This window comes from Cherax quadricarinatus, chromosome 9, assembly GCF_038502225.1.
Source record: "Cherax quadricarinatus isolate ZL_2023a chromosome 9, ASM3850222v1, whole genome shotgun sequence".
NCBI lineage: Eukaryota > Metazoa > Arthropoda > Malacostraca > Decapoda > Parastacidae > Cherax > Cherax quadricarinatus.
This window is the reverse complement of record NC_091300.1, coordinates 5,011,323-5,033,001: the sequence shown is the minus strand read 5'-3', so window position 1 is coordinate 5,033,001 and position 21,679 is coordinate 5,011,323. Positions and strand designations below refer to the sequence as shown.

Below are 21,679 nucleotides of genomic sequence, written 5' to 3'. Positions count from 1 at the left end.
GCGGTCAGATACCAGGCCTCCTGGTTGCTGACCTGATAAACCTGGTTGTTAGTGCTAGTCGTACGTATGCAACACAGCCTGCTTGCTTATATCTTAAGAGGTTAAAAATATCAGTCTCTCCTTAACTTGCCTGCTGTCTCCTCCCTCCCTCACACACACTGTTCATCTCAACACTCTCCCACCGCACTAAATACACCACACCCCATCCGCCACCTCTCACAATTAACAATCTAGGCTCCATCAAACCCTACAATCTTCCCCTTAACAACCAAAGATGAGAGAGGGGAGAGCGAAGGAAAAGTGAGATGAAGGGCAAGAGAGGGGAAGAGGAAATGTATAATATCGGTTAACGAGGTAACATGGGGGAACCAACACACCTCCTTCACTCTCATGGTGTTAATTACTCGACTACATCTTGTTCAGTATGCTGCTGGGTTGGCTGGCTCCAGCCTGCCACTGCCCTAGTTTAGTCAGACGTTTCAGTCAGATTAAACTAGGGTAGTGGCCTTTACTGGCTTGACCTAGATTAGAGATGGCCCAGGTTGGTCTGGAAGTTCCCCGGATACCAGGTGGTATGCTACAATCGTCTAGAACTAAATACTAAGAGTCATTCTAGACCTGGGTCCAAGAGAGCATGTAGGCCAGAATGAATTATATACAACTAGATATGCTGAATGTTGTAGACTCAGTAAATCAACGTTTATAAAATTGTTCACAACCAGTGTCCCCAATATCTTACTGGCAACTTTGTTAAGGTCGGGAACCAATGCAATTTCAGAACTAGGGGAAGGAAGAACAACTTTTCTGTACCAAGAGTCAATGGTCAGGCTTCAAAGACCTTTTTCTGTACTGCAATAAAAGAGTGGAATAGACTGCCTGCACATGTCAAAGCCTGTCACAGCATGAGCCAGTTCAAGAAGAGAGCCAAAATGTACCTCATCTGGAGTTTATCTGGAGAGAGTTCCGGGGGTCAACGCCCCCGCGGCCCGGTCTGTGACCAGGCCTCCTTAGGTCAGTGTCCCAGGATGCGACCCACACCAGTCGACTAACACCCAGGTACCCATTTTACTGATGGGGAACATAGACAACAGGTGAAAGAAACACGTCCAATGTTTCTACTCTGGCTGGGAATCGAACCCAGGCCCTCACCGTGTGAAGCGAGAGCGTTAACCACCAGGCCACCAGAGCCTCATGAATAAGGCTACAGAGAGGGAGGAGTGTGATTTCTTGTACGAAAAAACTAATTTCACTTCTCCCCTAGTATTTCTTCTTTTATTGTAACTGCATTTACATAGTTAAGATATTTACCTGTTTTTAACTTTTAAATATAAATAATTATTATCACAAGGACCCCAATGAAAATAAGTCACTAACTCTTTTTTGGGTTATCCTAGGTATGACAATCTATGTAACTGTATCTGTGTATACCTGAATAAATTTATTTATTCTTCACACAGCTGTCCTCCTGACCTGGTTTTTTTTTTTCGTCATATCAAGGTCTCCAATCAACTTCATAATTTCCCCTTAAGCACGCACTTCCCCCATCTGCCTCCTTGTTGCTTCCGACCAATACTCTCTCAGCGCCTCGATTCCGTCTCCAATATCTCGAGTCTTACCCGCGTCTCCAGGGCGAGAGAGGGGAAGAGGAGAGGAGGAGATTAAGAAGAGAGAAAGAAGAGAGGAAGAGGGGAGGATAGCAGAGGAAGAGGAGAGGATAGCAGAGGAAGAGGAGAGGATAGCAGAGGAAGAGAGGAGGTAGTGTCGTTTTAAGAGCTGCCAGGGACAACGGACTTATCACCCTGGAAGCACAGGTTATCCAAGGATGAATCAAGAATCACGACAACCTCTCTGGTTTATTTAGATTTATACTTAAAGTGACGAAGTTGTATTCATAATAAGCTTTTTTTTTATCTTACTGATTACTCGCACACCTAAATATCAAATATACAATCAAAAGCTAGCTGACTTTTTTTTTTTTTGGTTTTAAAGTCGGTAAACTTCCAAACAAAACTCATTACTAAAAATAATGCTGACACCGCATATAACGGACAATAAGATAAACGCTGTAAATGGAATATAAAAGCTAGAACAAACAGAACGGAAGATTCCCATACTACTGTCAGCAAGTACATACCTCTCAGCTATCATATAAAGCACAACTTCAAATAATTTTTTTTTGCGAGCTCTCGTCAACGCAATGTCAGATAAAATTTCGTCCACTGGCAGCGAGTTCATATTCGTTGCTGCCCCACTGATGAACGCAGATAGTTTGATACATAAATGCTACATGACCGCCCGCGGCTACAGTTTGCCGTCATAAGTGAAAGGAAGATGGACAGCATGATGACGGCATCGGGGATCGAATTGCAAGACATTCTCCATGACTACATCATACATCCACTTCTGGAGAATCTTTTTTGTATGGTTACAATGGCACCTTCAGACGCAAAATGAGAGTAAATTGAAGTCAGGAAGTTCAACTCGCAGGACAAATCAGCCTCGAGATCTGCAGTGTTTCCACCAATGGCCTCGCAAAACAGGCCATTTCTTTTATCGTTAGAGTCGTGAGTCGCCGCAGAAAATTAAGCTTCCCACTCAAATATGAAAGCACGGCACGCTGGTTTGTGACTGCTGCCACCGGCTTACATAAAATAGAAAGAAATAAACTGCTCAACTAGCTGAGGGCGTTTAACTGGTGCTGGTTTTAGCATTAACAACATTATTTAAGACGTTTTTCCGTATGTGCGTCTCTCTTCCGCTTCCAACATTTCTCCCCAAAATACATACTGACAGTTAACTAATCTCCCCTCTGATCGAAGAACTGGAATCTCGAGACTTTCAATGTGAACTCGATGAGGCAATCAAAGAGCAAAATGGCACTGTTAAAGGTGAGGTTAGAATCCTGAAGCCTCAAGTTAATGGTGTTAAATCGTTAAAAAGAAAAACTTCCTCCCAGAGTGAAGCCATTATCCCTGTTTCCAGACTGTTAAGTGTTCACAGACGTCTTGCTTCCAAGCGACACGAGTTCCTCTAGTGCATTCACAATGGCTGCATCGCCGGGTCGCTATCTGGAGAAGACCCGGGCCGGAAGTACCGGCGATCCTACATGAATGAATCAGAGCGGAGCGATTTTGTAAGTTAGCATTCATGGCATTTTCCACTGGTAGTTGACAGAAAAAAAAGAGACTTTTGTAGTTATTAAAGAAACACAAGCAACACCTGTTAACTTTATTAAGACGTTAGCAGGTGCTGCCTGTATTACGTAGCTTTTTCCATAAAGTTCAAAGATGTATTAGCAACAGGGCTGTAGTCTACTGCTGATATATTACTTAGATTTTGTCAGCGTCTCGCACATAAGATATAAATTGCCAAGCTATTTTTACCATACACAAATAACCAGCATATATATCCAATACGAGTTGAGAAAATAGAGAATATAAAGGCACAATACCCTGACTGTAACGACACACAACCAACATATAGGAGAGAGAAACTTATAACGACGTTTCGGTCCGACTTGGACTAATAACTAGTTAATGGTCGGACAGAAACGTTATCAACTAGTTATTAGTCCAAGTCGGACCGAAACGTCGTCATAAGTTTCTCTCTCCTATATGTTAGTTGTGTATCGTTACAGTCAGGGTATTGTGCCTTTATATTCTCCATTTTCTCAACTCGTATTGGATATATTGTCGTACGACTGACAGCGACAATATGCAATGTCAATATTGACACTGCAAAAATGACAGCGATACATTTCTCAAGCTTCCTCCAGTATGACTTTCAATCGGAAGAAGCTAAAATAACCGCTTTACAATACCGGCAGGAGTCACCTACGGCAAAATAACTATCAATTGATCCCAATGTCTTGCGTCAGGTGTTGCGTCAAATGAAACCCAATATTATTTCTGAATCTTCACTTTCACTGCAAATATTGTCGCGAAACATAGTTTGGTCACAAGGCGTCCTGATGCTGCTCATAAAGAAGGTCTCTGCCAGCATTTATATACTGAGAAGATGCAACAAGAATAGCTCGGTCTGGAAAATGATTTCCAGTACTTCCCAGAAGTTTCCTTTGGTGAACTGTGTGTCTCATCAATGCAACTAAATACCGAGCTTCTCCTGTCAAGATTATCCGCGCCTCACCTTCATACAGTTCCAGACTATGAAGCTGAACTACTCTCCTGGCTGAGGAACTGACAACCTAAAAACATGGACTGATTACATCGTCTTTACATCTCTACTGCTTCTGCTGCCTCCTTTGTATTCGAATAAAGAAGCTTACTGTGTAGACGAAACAATTCGAAATAAAGATGCCTAACCGTTGCGCGCGTGTCTTGTTTACTAACTTGTGGGTATTGTATACCATTATCATATTCACAAGTTCGCTGTCAACCCTGCTTTGAAAGTCTAGCGCTCCAGCATCGCTCGAACAGCTTCCCAGTGATGTTCTCTTCTTTCGTGCCCGGAAATAAATCTTTCGGCATATTTCCAATCAGACTTATGCAAAGTCAGCCACTGAAAGTATTGGAGAGAAAGCAACAGTTATAACAGTCTGGGGAATAATAAAGCCGGTCGTGGAGAGTCAACTTCTCGTAAGATGATGAACACGGCTGCTGATGCTACTTCTTCTTCTGATTCTGTTGTTGTTTCTACTGCTCTTGTTGCTACTTGTGTTGCCCTTTCTACTGAAGCTGCATTACACAGTGTCCGGGGTTCGATCGCCGGTACGGGTGGAAACATTGCGCCATGCTCCCTTACAACCTATTGCTCCTGTCCATCTAGCAGTAAGTACCTGGGTGTTAACCAACTGTTGTGGGTGGCATCCTGGGGAGGTAGCATATTTTAGATACGGCTGGGCTTTGAAATAAGCAGAGGTAGAATAACAATTCTTAGCCTGTAAAACTGATATTTAAAAAACTGATCATGTGTACCAGCAATCCTAAGTGAGGCATCAGAAGGTCGATTAGAGGCGCACGAGCGTGTGAAGCACATTTTGTTGCAGAGAATAAACAAACCACTATCTTCAATATTTTTGACTTGTTTTTCGTTTCCTTTCGCTCCTGTGAAGATTTATCATTATTTTCACAGTATTTTCTGATATAAAAAGAGAGAATGATTACAGTTTGGAGTTGAGATGTGCCAAAGTATCAGCTGTTTCTGAAGGTATCGGATCGGTCTCAGCCTAAAGTTGAGTATTAGTAAGAACTGGCTAATATTAATGTTATCGGTATCGGCCTAAAATTGAGTATCGTTCCATCTCTAGTTTGGATCATGTCCAGACACCTAAAAAAAACTCTTGACCAATCAAGATCTGGGGCAGGGGGCAAATGTCCCCCTTTGCCCTCTTTGTAATCCTCCTCCCCACCTATAATCCGCCTCGGGGGAGTGGGAGGAGGGGAAACGATGAGGACGTGGGGAGGGGAGGAGGTTGGTGAGAGAAGAGTATATCTTGTAGGAAGAAAACGACTACTCAGGAACTTTGAGCAGGAACTCCTCTATTCGGCGTGGACGGTTTTATTTCCAATTGGTTCCTTCACTCCTCTCTAGGATGCGACCCACAACAGCTGACTAACACGCAGGTACCTACTTACTGTCAGGTGAACAGGGGCAGTAGGTGTTGTACTGAACAAACGAGTAGGCACTTATATTTAATGTAAATAACTCAGTTTACCTTATTCCTTTTATTTAAACTAATTTTCACAGTATGATAATTGTGTTTATGTGTACCTGTGCCTAAATAAACTTACAGATTCAGGAAGCTTTTTGGCTGCTGGAGACTTGACTAGTCACGTACCTTACTCCTTAAGTCTGATGATATTGGCTTCATTAGGTAAGCCTGGGTTACTAGTCCTCCGGGTTAATAATCCAAACAAGATTCTTCACCATCCTCTTCTATTCATTGCTAGGTTAACAAGGATAGTGAATTTAATCTAATTAAAAGAGAAAGTCCTTTATTTGCCAGATTCAAACTTGGAACTTCTCTGTCGCGAGTCCAGTGTGTAATTAAGAGGGGGTAAAAACGAGGGGTGAGAGGGAGGGAGGGAAGGAAGTTAAGAAAGGAAAGGAAGGTAAAAACGAGGAAGAGGGGGAGAGAGGCAGAGGGGGAGAGAGAGGCAGAGGGGGAGAGAGGCAGAGGCAGGCTCTACGCTATGTCTCTTCAGTGATTACCTTCATGGTAGATCTCTAAGTGTAGTTCTCAATGGAACGGAATCAGCAAGACATCCTATTGGAGCAAGTGTTCCACAAGGAAGCGTGCTGGGACCATTGTTATGGAATGTCTACTTCAACGACCATATTCATCTCATCCCAGAATCACATGCATATGCAGACGACTGTACACTGACATTCACTTATCCAAGAGAAGAAATGCCAGCTGTTCTAAGCTACATCAATCTCCAGCTGAGAGCTATATCAGCTTGGGGAAATAGATGGCAAGTAACATTTGCACCTGAGAAAACGCAAGTGATGATCGTCTCTAGGCACCATGATGGTAATGCTGGTGCAGTAGTAAGGATGAATGGGAGGGTGTTGGCACCTGGAGAAGTTGATATCCTTGGGGTGAAATTTGACTCCAAACTAACCATGAAGAACCATGTTGTAAATCTTGCCTGGTCACAGACCAGGCCGCGGGGGCGTTGACCCCCGGAACTCTCTCCAGGTAATCTCCAGGTAAACAAGGCAGCCAGGAAGCTTACAGCACTCTGCCGTATCTCGTATCTACTTGACAGTAGGGGTTGCAAGATTCTGTACGAGGCACAAGTACGCTCACACCTTGAGTATGCTCCACTTTCTTGGTTTGCCTGCCCCCCCCCCCCTCTCTCATCTGCGACTGCTTGACAGAGTAGAGAACAAAGCAAGACGTCTCATCTCTCGCCTGGACCCATCCTGGATAGATCTGTCATTTCAGCAGAGCCTTCAACATAGGAGGGATGTGGGTGGCATTATTATTATGTACAAGGCCAATATTGTCAAAGTACCACACTTCGATCCACTTCGAGGACAGCGTGAAACAAGCTTTTATGCCACAAGACGGGCAGAAAGCAGCAACTTCACTCTGGCTGTACCCTTCTCCAGAACATCACTCCATCTGAGATCATACATACCCAGGATGACTAGAGTATGGAATACATTCGTACAGCATAATGATGTCAACGAGATAAAGTCAGTTGACCAAATGAAAATGCTGGCCCACAGATGGCTCCAACTTCATCCTGTTCCCTACTTGTATGTCTCATAACAATAAAAATGCTTTCAAATGAGCTGATGTAGGTAACAGCTCTTAGCTTGCCAATAAAGTTAGGAATCCTTAACCCGTAAATAGCTTGTCAATAAAACTAGGGATCCTTAACCTCGTCAAACCCTGAGTAAAAAGAGAGATCGTGTCACAGAGTTTCATTGGCTTATCCTAGGATAAATCTACATACATGAACACACAATATTTGTACCCTCAAGAATACTGTAAAAAAAATTATGTACCCAAAGCTTATTTTCTTATAGGCAGAATAAATACTACTCCTTACATTAGAAATAATGTTGATTAGGCCTCCATTTAATTAGTGAAAAAGCCAAAGCAGTTTTCCTATTATTTTACTGGTTGTAAAAACTTTTGCTTAAATTATTACAATAATACAAATGGAACACAGACGTAATTTTCGGTGCCAGCATAGCAACAGTAGATGCAAAACTCAACAGTAACTACAGCAAACAGCAGCAGCAGCTTCATAGAACAGCAGCAGCCGCAGCATACAACAGTAACAGCCGCAGCATACAACAGTAACAGCCGCAGTATACAACAGTAACAGCCGCAGTATACAACAGTAACAGCCGCAGCATACAACAGCAGCAGCCGCAGCATACAACAGTAACAGCCGCAGCATACAACAGTAACAGCCGCAGTATACAACAGCAGCAGCCGCAGCATACAACAGTAACTGCCGCAGCATACAACAGTAACAGCCGCAGCATACAACAGTAACAGCCGCAGTATACAACAGCAGCAGCCGCAGCATACAACAGTAACAGCCGCAGCATACAACAGTAACAGCCGCAGTATACAACAGCAGCAGCCGCAGCATACAACAGTAACAGCCGCAGCATACAACAGTAACAGCCGCAGTATACAACAGTAACAGCCGCAGCATACAACAGCAGCAGCCGCAGCATACAACAGTAACAGCCGCAGCATACAACAGTAACAGCCGCAGTATACAACAGCAGCAGCCGCAGCATACAACAGTAACTGCCGCAGCATACAACAGTAACGGCAGCAGTATACAACAGCAGCAGCCTCAGCATACAACAGTAAGCCGCAGTATACAACAGCAGCAGCCGCAGCATACAACAGTAACAGCCGCAGCATACAACAGTAACAGCCGCAGTATACAACAGCAGCAGCCGCAGCATACAACAGTAACAGCCGCAGCATACAACAGTAACAGCCGCAGCATACAACAGTAACAGCCGCAGCATACAACAGCAGCAGCCTCAGCATACAACAGTAATAGCCGCAGCATACAACAGTAACAGCCGCAGTATACAACAGCAGCAGCCTCAGCATAAAACAGTAACAGCCGCAGCATACAACAGTAACAGCCGCAGCATACAACAGAAGCAGCCTCAGCATACAACAGAAGCAGCCTCAGCATACAACAGTAATAGCCGCAGCATACAACAGTAACAGCCGCAGTATACAACAGCAGCCTCAGCATACAACAGTAACAGCCGCAGCATACAATAGTAACAGCCGCAGCATACAACAGTAACAGCCGCAGTATACAACAGCAGCAGCCGCAGCATACAACAGTAACAGCCGCAGCATACAACAGTAACAGCCGCAGTATACAACAGCAGCAGTTGCAGCATACAACAGTAACAGCCGCAGCATACAACAGTAACAGCCGCAGCATACAAAAGTAACAGCCGCAGTATACAACAGCAGCAGCCTCAGCATACAACAGTAACAGCCGCAGCATACAACAGTAACAGCCGCAGCATACAACAGTAACAGCCGCAGCATACAGCAGTAACAGCCGCAGTATACAACAGCAGCAGCCTCAGCATACAACAGTAACAGCCGCAGTATACAACAGTAACAGCTGCAGTATACAACAACAGCAGCCTCAGCATACAACAGTAACAGCCGCAGCATACAACAGTAACAGCCGCAGTATACAACAGCAGCAGCCTCAGCATACAACAGTAACAGCCGCAGTATACAACAGTAACAGCTGCAGTATACAACAGCAGCAGCCTCAGCATACAACAGTAACAGCCGCAGTATACAACAGTAACTGCTGCAGTATACAACAGCAGCCTCAGCATACAACAGTAACAGCCGCAGCATACAAAAGTAACAGCCGCAGCATACAACAGTAACAGCCGCAGTATACAACAGCAGCCTCAGCATACAACAGTAACAGCCGCAGCATACAACAGTAACAGCCGCAGCATACAACAGCAGCAGCCTCAGCATACAACAGTAACAGCCGCAGTATACAACAGCAGCCTCAGCATACAACAGTAACAGCCGCAGTATACAACAGCAGCAGTTGCAGCATACAACAGTAACAGCCGCAGCATACAACAGTAACAGCCGCAGCATACAACAGTAACAGCCGCAGTATACAACAGCAGCAGCCTCAGCATACAACAGTAACAGCCGCAGCATACAGCAGTAACAGCCGCAGTATACAACAGCAGCAGCCTCAGCATACAACAGTAACAGCCGCAGCATACAACAGTAACAGCCGCAGCATACAACAGTAACAGCCGCAGCATACAACAGTAACAGCCGCAGTATACAACAGCAGCAGCCTCAGCATACAACAGTAACAGCCGCAGCATACAGCAGTAACAGCCGCAGTATACAACAGCAGCAGCCTCAGCATACAACAGTAACAGCCTCAGCATACAACAGTAACAGCCGCAGTATACAACAGCAGCAGCCTCAGCATACAACAGTAACAGCCGCAGTATACAACAGTAACAGCTGCAGTATACAACAGCAGCCTCAGCATACAACAGTAACAGCCGCAGCATACAACAGTAACAGCCGCAGTATACAACAGCAGCCTCAGCATACAACAGTAACAGCCGCAGTATACAACAGTAACAGCCGCAGTATACAACAACAGCAGCCTCAGCATACAACAGTAACAGCCGCAGTATACAACAGCAGCAGCCTCAGCATACAACAGTAACAGCCGCAGTATACAACAGCAGCCTCAGCATACAACAGTAACAGCCGCAGTATACAACAGCAGCAGCCGCAGCATACAACAGCAGCAGCATACCAACAGCCTCACGAGAATAACAAATAAAGATCAACATCATGAACAAAGGACAAACAACAGTACTTTAAAAACAGAACAGTTACTGTCTCCATAAACCTTTTATACGACCAGTGAGGCACTGTGTAAATGTTGACCCGTGCCACTAACACTTATGATGACCCGTGCCACTAACACTTATGCTGACCCGTGCCACTAACTCCGTATATGTTGACCCGTGCCACCAACACTGTTGACCCATACCACTAACACTGTATATGTTGATCCATGCCACTAACACTGTATATGTTGACCCGTGCCACCACTGTTGACCCGTGCCACTAACACTGCATATGTTGACCCGTGCCACCACTGTTGACCCGTGCCACCAACACTGTTGACCCATGCCACTAACACTGCATATGTTGACCCGTGCCACCACTGTTGACCCGTGCCACCAACACTGTTGACCCATGCCACTAACACTGTATATGTTGACCCGTGCCACTAACACTGTATATGTTGACAGGTGCCACTAACACTGTATATGTTGACAGGTGCCACCACTGTTGACCCGTGCCACTAACACTGTATATGTTGACCCGTGCCACTAACACTGTATATGTTGACAGGTGCCACTAACACTGTATGATGACCCGTGCCACTAACACTATGTTGATATTATGGGTTAATTGGCGGTTCTTGGTTGCGGGGAGTAATAAGGCTTCGGAGGCTTCTTTATTTGTAATGTGGTGAGGTACACGAGCAGTGTGTTAAGTGCCTATGGCCCGGGAGGGCCATGTCCAGCGAAGGAAAGAGGAGTAGGCCTTGTTGACTGAATGAAGGCAGCTGAGAGAGTGAGGGAGAGGCAGGTCTGGGCATACTCAAGTGGCAGGCCTATAGGTGGCAGCACGAGCATGGTGCAAAATGTGAACTCAGCTGGCAGACAGCATGGGCTCTCTATGCAGACAGTACAGGCTGTCTACACTGACACGTCCCACTAACACTATGTTGACCCGTGCCACTAACACTGTATGTTGACCCGTGCCACTAACACTGTATATGTTGACCTGTTCCACTAACACTATGTTGACCCATGTCACTAACACTATGTTGACCCGTGCTACTAACACTGTATACGTTGACCCGTGCCACTAACACTGTATATGTTTGCCAGTATATTTGCTGATCCCTTGTATATGTATATGTTATCTGAGTATCATAGTTAGTACCATCCATATGTTTTACATAGCTGACCCCTTGCTAGGCTGCTGCATGTGTGACATCACGTGATGCCACATGTGAGCGTTGGCCGCTCTGCCTCTTCCTCACTCCATGCATAGGACTACAACAGGCAATAGGGCAGAGGCTGTGCTCCCCTTCTCACACACTGCTACTATATGCGTTACCATCCAACAAGTGTATTTAACTCCAGCCATCATATCTCCACGAACCCTCTCAACATATTGACGCATGCCACTAACATTGTATATGTTGACCCGTGCCACTAACACTATGTTGACCCGTGCCACTAACACTATGTTGACCCGTGCCACTAACACTATGTTGACCCGTGCCACTAACACTGTATATGTTGTCCCGTGCCACTAACACTGTATATGTTGACCCGTGCCATTAACACTGTATTTTGACTCACGTCACTAACCCTGTATGTTGACCCGAGCCACTAACACTGCTTTTATTACACACACACTATCACACTGTTTACTTCGTTAGCATTAAAGTTCATTTAGTGCCAGTGTGTTCCACCAGGGGCGCGCACTGACCTTGAGTCAAGGTCACAACTACATCAGTATAGACAAAGTTTTTGAAGCTCTTCATAAACTCGTCATGTGATTAAGCCCCACATCAACCTATTTTCCTTCCTGGCCAAAAAAAAAAAAAATAATAATACGAGGGTCATTAAACCTGTGCCACACTAATCAAGCCCCCCCCCCCCCCCACAAAAAAAAAACACAAGCTTCCATTGTTTTTCATTTTAATTTTCTCAATTTTTAAAATTCTTTACAATCTTTTAAAAAAGATACTGTATTTTGTAGGACTATGGGAATTTGTGTATCTCCTGTGACCGGCCACACACGGGCGGCTCAGGGACTGGAATAAGGCTTTGCAAAGTGGCACTATAACGTTCTCCAATAACAATGAACGTTGGGGGTTTCAAGGCTACTTAGATGAGGCCTTCACAAATTATCGCATGAAAACCAATAGTTCAATTTTCTCATTTTTTGGAAACAAATTCAATAAAAACAGCTGCCACCTACAGAGCTCAAAATCTGCCCGAACCATTTTCTGATTAATGAATACCGGTGTTAATAGCTCAAAATCAACAAATTACATGAAAGCAGGTTAGTGAAAAATGACGAAATGATAAATTCAGCAAGTAAAGGATGTATAGAGAAGTTAACCGGTAGTTAGCCTGGAGTACTTGATGGTTAATGTCGCGAAGAAAATGATGCTCTTAAATATTCCGGCTGCGAGGATAATTTGGTATTCAACGTCTTGGGGAGAGCCTCCACTCACCACTGTGCTTCCCAACTCATCCAGGAGAAAGTCTCATTTCAGTACCTTTAAAAGATGACAGACATAAATTGTTCTCCATTTATCTTCACTGGTGTCGGCAATACGTCTGCAACCTAACGCTACAAGACCGGGCTCAGATTCTTCCTTCAACCTCTATAATAATAATAATAATAATAATAATAATAATAATAATAATAATAATAATAATAATAATAATAAAATATCTATTTCTACAAGTGCATGTACAAGGTATACAGGCCTAGCTGACATCAATGACATATTATATAGAAAGCCGTTTGCTGAGCATTTCGGGCAAATTAGGTCAGTTTTGTCCCAGGATGCGACCCACATCAGTCGACTAACACCCAGGTACCCATTTTATACTGATGGGTGAACAGGGACGGCAGGTGTCTTATGGAAACATGTCCGTAATGTTTGCCAGCCGCACCGGAGATTCGAACTCCGGACCTGTTGCAACCCCTGAATGGGTTACAATGATTATTATGTATATATATATAATGTATATTACCTTTTCATATAATTTTATATTGCTTATATTTGCGATAATAGCTAAATCGTAAATGTATTACTTTATATTATTTGACTTATGTTGTTAGGATGTTATATATTATGTGCTCAGTTCAAGTCTTGATTGTCTAACTACTGTAATTATCGCTTGTTGCTCGTTAGACTGCCGGCTTCTGAGCTGTGCTGTCCACGGAGCTATCATGTGATCGAGGGGGAGGTGTCCTCACCTCGTCTGAAGTATTCAGTCTGCTCTAGACTCGCTTGGTGGTTGGACAGATTGTCTCATTATTCTTGTTAGTTCTGTAGAACTCTGTTCACAGAACTTTGTATAGACTTAGTGATTTTCGACGTTGTACTGAGGTTGTGTGTCTCATAGACACTCTGAGCATCTCAGGTCCTGAGCTGTAGCTTCTCACTTAACTTATACTGGTTTGTGTGTATTATCACAGTCAGGGTTTTTCCTATGCTGAACTTAGATTCAGTAGTATGGGAGTTTTGTAACTTTTGTGGAGGATCTGCTGATGGTCCCTGCTTAGTGTCGTTATATTCTCTCCTTGATCCTGATTGTGTCGCAGTCGCTTGTTATATGGCTATTGGGCTTAGCATTCTTTTCATTGTTCAAGCAGACTGTTCTGGTTGCCAGTCGGTCAAGAAGTTAGTTTGAGGACTTTGTCAGTCACTTGTTTAAGTCTAGTCGAGTCTTGAGACATAGCGAACTACTTAGAGCACTTACACACATACACACTTACTTGTACATATTTGTAATATCTTATTAAATGTTAATGTACCAGACGGTACTTAAGAATTATAAATGTGATATGTGCTTTCATCACAATAATATTGAACTCGAGAGAAGTGATATTATTTTGATTACTGTGATTAATTTAATTTAATTTTATAATATACCTCTAGACTTAATAAATTTATTAAATTTTAATTTCTCTAGTTAGTAGCCTACCAGTTGTAATCCTGAAGCACTATTGAATAATACTGAATCTTAATGGATAATTGGACAAGGATACTGACTACTTGTTACGAAAACCCAGTAACAGGCTGGATGCTAGAAGGGCAGTCCTTTCTAGTATTCACTGGAGATCTCTAAGCTTTTAGAATCGCGTTTTTTGTAACAGGACCTCAGTGTGCAAGCTGAGTGCGCTAGCGATCTAGCTACAGGACACCATTATGAACGCACATTCTTAGCTAAAACAAGAACTTTCCAGCTTCTATAACCCCAACTCCGACCTCTCCCTTGGCAGAGACGATATTTACAGTTTACCTCTGTGACTGCCCATGATCCACTGGGATATTTCTGGAAGGGATACTCGTGGCGCCAGCCGTCTGCAGCGGACGAAGGAAAGAGGAGCAGCAAGAAGCCGAGGGAGAGGACTCCATAAGTTAATGACTGGGAGATGAGGGAGAGGATGGGCAGGAAGTCGAAGAGGAAGGAAAGGGGGCGACAGACAGGAAGGCGAGAGAAGAGGAAGAAGTGACAGAGAAAGGGAGAGGAGAGGGAATAAGAAGAAAGAAAATGGGACAAGTTTTGAGACTTGAGGACTGTTCAGTGTGGAATATGTTCATCAATAACTAGAACAAGTCGTGCTGATAGTAGTAGTTCTGTGCCGAGTGATATTAACGTTATCATTTTCATCATTAATTTATATTTCCGGAGAGAAATGTTGGACTGTTCCTTGTCACCTAGCAGTAAGTAGGTACCTGGGTATTAGCCGACTGGTGTGGGTCGCATCCTGGTGGGTGGTAGCATACCTTAGATAGAGCTGGGCTTTGAAATAAGTTAAGGTAGGATAACGGTTCTTAGCCTGTAAAACTAGCGTTAAAAAAAAAAAAACTCCTCTACGTACAGCATTACTCACTTCACCATCATGAGACACATCTCTGAGTCGTTATACAAGTACGTTTGATAATTGCTAAACTATATAGGGGATGTCAAAGTTCATTTGTCTACAGCGCTTCAGAAACGTCCCTTAACTTAATATTAATTAAAACAGCCTTCTTGCGAAGACTTTTCTCCCTGCAGCAGTGATTTGTCCTCTCACACGTCAGGGATCGGAAAGTGCACAAGTGTCAATCCGATCAAAGGACTGGAATAATTACCACTTGTTGACAGAAACGACGATATGTTGCTTGTGTAACACTTGGGTATCTTTAAAGTGGAAACGTTTCGCCTAACTAGTGGCTTCCTCGGTCCAGTACATGGAAGAATGGTTGAAGATCTGAAGGACTCCTGGTGATGCAGTATAATAAAAGGTGACACTCGGATTGTGAGTAAAAAACATGTGAATAAATAATTTACAAAACCGACAAGCTGATAAATGAGACACTTGGGTATCTTTAGTCTTCAAACGTTTCGCCACACATTGGCTTCTTCAGTCCTGTGCAGGAAAAGATGGAATAAGAGGAGGAGTTTGAGGTAATCAGTCCCTCAGAATTGAGTGTGTGTTCAGTCCATCATTCTTGACAAAACTGTATCATATTCGCGGAGATGGGATTTATATACTGATGATAGTGCCTTCGTTCACTACTGACTCCGCCTACCACTGCTAACTCTCCTCTCACCAGTATATAAGCCCCATCTCCACGAATAAGCTGCAGTTTCGTCAAGACTGATGGACTGAACACATCGACTCAAGGCTGAGGGACTGATTACCTCAAAATACTACTCTTATTCCACCTTTTTCTGCACTGGAGTGAAGAAGCTACTGTGTGGAGTTCCCAAAATAAAGATACCCAAGCGTCTCATTTATCATGAATGACAGTTGGCTATTTCATAAACATGTGTGAAGAAAAAAAAAATTGAGTACTGCCTAGAGGCAGCAGAAGCCCAGTACTGGAATCACTTTAAAATTCCTCCCAACAAGCTTTCTCTTGGTTCCTACTCGTTATAATGAGCAAAATCACGCTCGTGAATGCACGAACGGAGAACAATCCCTGTAGCCACCTGCCTTGACAAAAACTCACCTACTAGAGAACACGTCTTTCTTAGTGACCAATTGAAGCATAACTTTCCTAGATATGGACTTTCAAGTACCGTTAGTTAAACGCTTTGTCCAACTGGTCCAGGAATTAACTTTTCTTAGATGTGTGAGAACGTTTACGTGTCTCATTATCTGCGACAGAAGACAGGCTAAACAGGCGCCACATTTCTCATATACACCAACGATAATGAAAACTTTTTCTAATTCCCAGTGATGGTTTATTCGAGATTAAGACCCGTGTCTCGTGACACAGGTCTTAATCACATGATCCCTTCCCCCTACATTAATCTACCCGCATCCCATTCAAAATGGAAAAAACCAAGAAAAATATTGCAAGAGTATGTTTATGAGGGGAAAGATGAGGATCTCTTGGCAATCTGAAGACAAATTTACGTTATGATATTCCTCGGTATATCAACGTAAGATATCCCACCAACGGGGATCTAGAAGACTTGCAATGAACAACGAATTTTACCACAAAAAATTCTGGGGAAAGGGACAGACACAGACAGAAAAAAAAGACAGACGAACATACAGTAAACTATAGCCAGAGGTCACAAATACGTAAAGTCTATAGATAACAGCCATAACAGTAGTACTAAAAAAACACCCTTTCCACTGTCTCCACACACACACACACACTGCCCCCCCACACATACTGCCTCCCCACACACCATAACATACAGAGGGGCTTCACCGGCTGCATCACTACAAGCTGTTGTTCCCGGCCACCAGCTGAGACCCGATGGTGCAGACCAGACACTGGTGTGTGAGGTGCAGGTGGTAGGTGAGGCCAGACACTGGTGTGTGAGGTGCAGGTGGTAGGTGAGGCCAGACACTGGTGTGTGAGGTGCAGGTGGTAGGTGAGGCCAGACACTGGTGTGTGAGGTGCAGGTGGTAGGTGAGGCCAGACACTGGTGTGTGAGGTGCAGGTGGTAGGCGAGGCCAGACACTGGTGTGTGAGGTGCAGGTGGTAGGTGAGGCCAGACACTGGTGTGTGAGGTGCAGGTGGTAGGTGAGGCCAGACACTGGAGTGTGAGGTGCAGGTGGTAGGTGAGGCCAGACACTGGTGTGTGAGGTGCAGGTGGTAGGCGAGGCCAGACACTGGTGTGTGAGGTGCAGGTGGTAGGCGAGGCCAGACACTGGTGTGTGAGGTGCAGGTGGTAGGTGAGACCAGACACTGGTGTGTGAGGTGCAGGTGGTAGGTGAGGCCAGACACTGGTGTGTGAGGTGCAGGTGGTAGGTGAGGCCAGACACTGGTGTGTGAGGTGCAGGTGGTAGGTGAGGCCAGACACTGGTGTGTGAGGTGCAGGTGGTAGGTGAGGCCAGACACTGGTGTGTGAGGTGCAGGTGGTAGGTGAGGCCAGACACTGGTGTGTGAGGTGCAGGTGGTAGGCGAGGCCAGACACTGGTGTGTGAGGTGCAGGTGGTAGGCGAGGCCAGACACTGGTGTGTGAGGTGCAGGTGGTAGGCGAGGCCAGACACTGGTGTGTGAGGTGCAGGTGGTAGGCGAGGCCAGACACTGGTGTGTGAGGTGCAGGTGGTAGGTGAGACCAGACACTGGTGTGTGAGGTGCAGGTGGTAGGTGAGGCCAGACACTGGTGTGTGAGGTGCAGGTGGTAGGTGAGGCCAGACACTGGTGTGTGAGGTGCAGGTGGTAGGTGAGGCCAGACACTGGTGTGTGAGGTGCAGGTGGTAGGTGAGGCCAGACACTGGTGTGTGAGGTGCAGGTGGTAGGTGAGGCCAGACACTGGTGTGTGAGGTGCAGGTGGTAGGCGAGGCCAGACACTGGTGTGTGAGGTGCAGGTGGTAGGCGAGGCCAGACACTGGTGTGTGAGGTGCAGGTGGTAGGCGAGGCCAGACACTGGTGTGTGAGGTGCAGGTGGTAGGCGAGGCCAGACACTGGTGTGTGAGGTGCAGGTGGTAGGTGAGGGCCAGACACTGGTGTGTGAGGTGCAGGTGGTAGGTGAGGCCAGACACTGGTGTGTGAGGTGCAGGTGGTAGGTGAGGCCAGACACTGGTGTGTGAGGTGCAGGTGGTAGGTGAGGCCAGACACTGGTGTGTGAGGTGCAGGTGGTAGGTGAGGCCAGACACTGGTGTGTGAGGTGCAGGTGGTAGGTGAGGCCAGACACTGGTGTGTGAGGTGCAGGTGGTAGGTGAGGCCAGACACTGGTGTGTGAGGTGCAGGTGGTAGGCGAGGCCAGACACTGGTGTGTGAGGTGCAGGTGGTAGGCGAGGCCAGACACTGGTGTGTGAGGTGCAGGTGGTAGGCGAGGCCAGACACTGGTGTGTGAGGTGCAGGTGGTAGGCGAGGCCAGACACTGGGTGTGTGAGGTGCAGGTGGTAGGTGAGGCCAGACACTGGTGTGTGAGGTGCAGGTGGTAGGTGAGGCCAGACACTGGTGTGTGAGGTGCAGGTGGTAGGTGAGGCCAGACACTGGTGTGTGAGGTGCAGGTGGTAGGTGAGGCCAGACACTGGTGTGTGAGGTGCAGGTGGTAGGTGAGGCCAGACACTGGTGTGTGAGGTGCAGGTGGTAGGTGAGGCCAGACACTGGTGTGTGAGGTGCAGGTGGTAGGTGAGGCCAGACACTGGTGTGTGAGGTGCAGGTGGTAGGTGAGGCCAGACACTGGTGTGTGAGGTGCAGGTGGTAGGCGAGGCCAGACACTGGTGTGTGAGGTGCAGGTGGTAGGTGAGGCCAGACACTGGTGTGTGAGGTGCAGGTGGTAGGTGAGGCCAGACACTGGTGCGTGAGGTGCAGGTGGTAGGTGAGGCCAGACACTGGTGTGTGAGGTGCAGGTGGTAGGTGAGACCAGACACTGGTGTGTGAGGTGCAGGTGGTAGGTGAGGCCAGACACTGGTGTGTGAGGTGCAGGTGGTAGGTGAGGCCAGACACTGGTGTGTGAGGTGCAGGTGGTAGGTGAGGCCAGACACTGGTGTGTGAGGTGCAGGTGGTAGGTGAGGCCAGACACTGGTGTGTGAGGTGCAGGTGGTAGGTGAGGCCAGACACTGGTGGCAGGTGAAGGAGAATGTGAGGAGAAGCAAGCTGAGAGAGTAAGCGGAAAATATGTGGGAATAATGAAGAGAGAGAGAGAGAGAGAGAGAGAGAGAGAGAGAGAGAGAGAGAGAGAGAGAGAGAGAGAGAGAGAGAGAGAGAGAGAGAGAGAGAGAGAGAGAGAGAGAGAGAGAGACAGAGACAGACAGAGACAGAGACAGAGACAGAGACAGAGAGACAGAGACAGAGACAGAGACAGAGACAGAGACAGAGACAGAGAGAGAGAGAGAGAGAGAGAGAGAGAGAGAGAGAGAGAGAAAGAGAATGCATTATAACTGTTCAGCGAAGAGGCAGCGTTTGTGGGAACGTCTTGCGGCCCATGAGGATTTAGCTCCTCCCAACAAAAATAACAAGAAACAAAAACAACAACAATAACGTGACCAAGCACAAAGAAGAAATTAACGGAAAAAACTATTTATTTATTTATTTGAACATGATACAGAGAAGTACAAAATAATACAGTTAAATGCAGCATGCCAAAGCAGGCTTAAAATTAACTTAAGATTAACTAAGCAATAAAGTATTCAGTGGTAAAACATTATTGTAAACAGATAACAATTAAGTACAAATGAGTATTGAAAATTGAGACACTTATGCAGCATATGGGAATCTTTATTCAGGAAACGTTTCGCCACACAGTGGCTTCCTCAGTCCAAACCAGTTCAAATCAGTTCAAACCATTCATCACAACTGTCAGACACTGCAGCATCATGGGATCTTGTTACAAAGAATTCTTCAACATTTGTTCAACCTTTGGACGAAGACCTACTTCGACTAGTGGATGGTACCACTATGACCCCGCCTCCATCTGCTTCACGTCACCTCACTACAGTATATAAGCCACGTCTACGGCCCTATGCTGTACATTCTACAAGATTGATGGACTGAACACATCGACTCCAGGTTGGGGGACTGATTACCTCATTCTCCTCCTCTCCTTACGCCTTCCTCTTTGTATTGGACTGATGAAGCCACTGTGTGGCGAAACGTTTCCTGAATAAAGATTCCCATATGCTGCATAAGTGTCTCAATCTTCAACTTGTCGGTTTTTCAAACCATTCATCACATATAAGTATTACAAAAACAGGTCGTATGGTTGCTTGTATTGCTCTACAATCAGTATTTATTTATTTATTTATTTATTTAATTTGAACATGATACGGAGAAGTACAAGGAATACAATTTTTAAAGTGAAAAGGGAAAAAAATGAAAAGGCAAGTAAAACATCTGTTATCTTCCCCTCCCTTTCCTTCTGCCAGGTAAGGGAGAGGAGGGGTGGGGGACCCCCTCCCACTCAAGGGGGAAGGGGTTAGCAGCACAACACCGCAAGCAGCTTTGCACCTCATCCAGGGAACTCTCTAAAAAAAATACATGTCTTTCACACGCCCAGCTTCTGAGAGCCGGTAAACAAAGGCCACACACACACACACACACACACACACACACACACACACACACACACACACACACACACAAGATTTAAAGAAGTATTTACAGCGGAAACCAGTAGGACTCCAGGAAATCAGAGCAGGGGGGTGCACCAGAAAGTGCTGGATGAGGTACATATAACCAAGGAGGAGGTTGGGACCAGACAACATCTCTCCGTGGGTCCTTAAAGAGGGAGCAGAGATATTGTGTGTACCGTTAACAAAGATCTTCAACACATCATTTGAAACTGGGCAACTCCCCGAGGTATGGAAGATGGCAAATGTAGTCCCAATTTTTAAAAAGGGAGACAGACATGAGGCACTAAACTACAGACCTGTATCACTAACGTGTATAGTATGCAAGGTCATGGAGAAGATCATCAGGAGGAGAGTGGTGGAGCACCTGGAAAGAAACAAGTGTATAATTGACAACCAGCACGGTTTCAGGGAGGGAAAGTCCTGTGTCACAAACCTACTAGAGTTTTATGACAAGGTGACAGAAGTAAGACAAGAGAGAGAGGGGTGGATCGACTGCATTTTTTTGGACTGCAAGAAGGCCTTCGACACAGTTCATCACAAGAGGTTACTGCAAAAGCTAGAGGATCAGGCACACATAACAGGAAAGGCACTGCAATGGATCAGAGAATACCTGACAGGGAAGCAACAACGAGTCATGGTACGTGACGAGGTGTCAGAGTGGGCGCCTGTGACAAGCGGGGTTCCACAGGGGTCAGTCCTAGGACCTGTGCTGTTCTTGGTATATGTGAATGACATAACGGAAGGAATAGACTCAGAAGTGTCCTTGTTTGAGGACGATGTGAAGTTAATGAGAAGAATAAAATCGGATGAGGATCAGGCAGGACTACA

The 21,679-nt window shown here is 45.5% G+C and overlaps 1 protein-coding gene across 21 annotated transcripts in view; it reads right to left on the bottom strand.

Annotated features, from left to right (window-relative positions):
- LOC128686186 (nucleolar protein dao-5) overlaps window positions 1-21,679 on the bottom strand; it is a 1,503,768-nt gene that overhangs the window by 565,373 nt on the left and 916,716 nt on the right. The gene's annotated exons all lie outside the window — the stretch shown is intronic.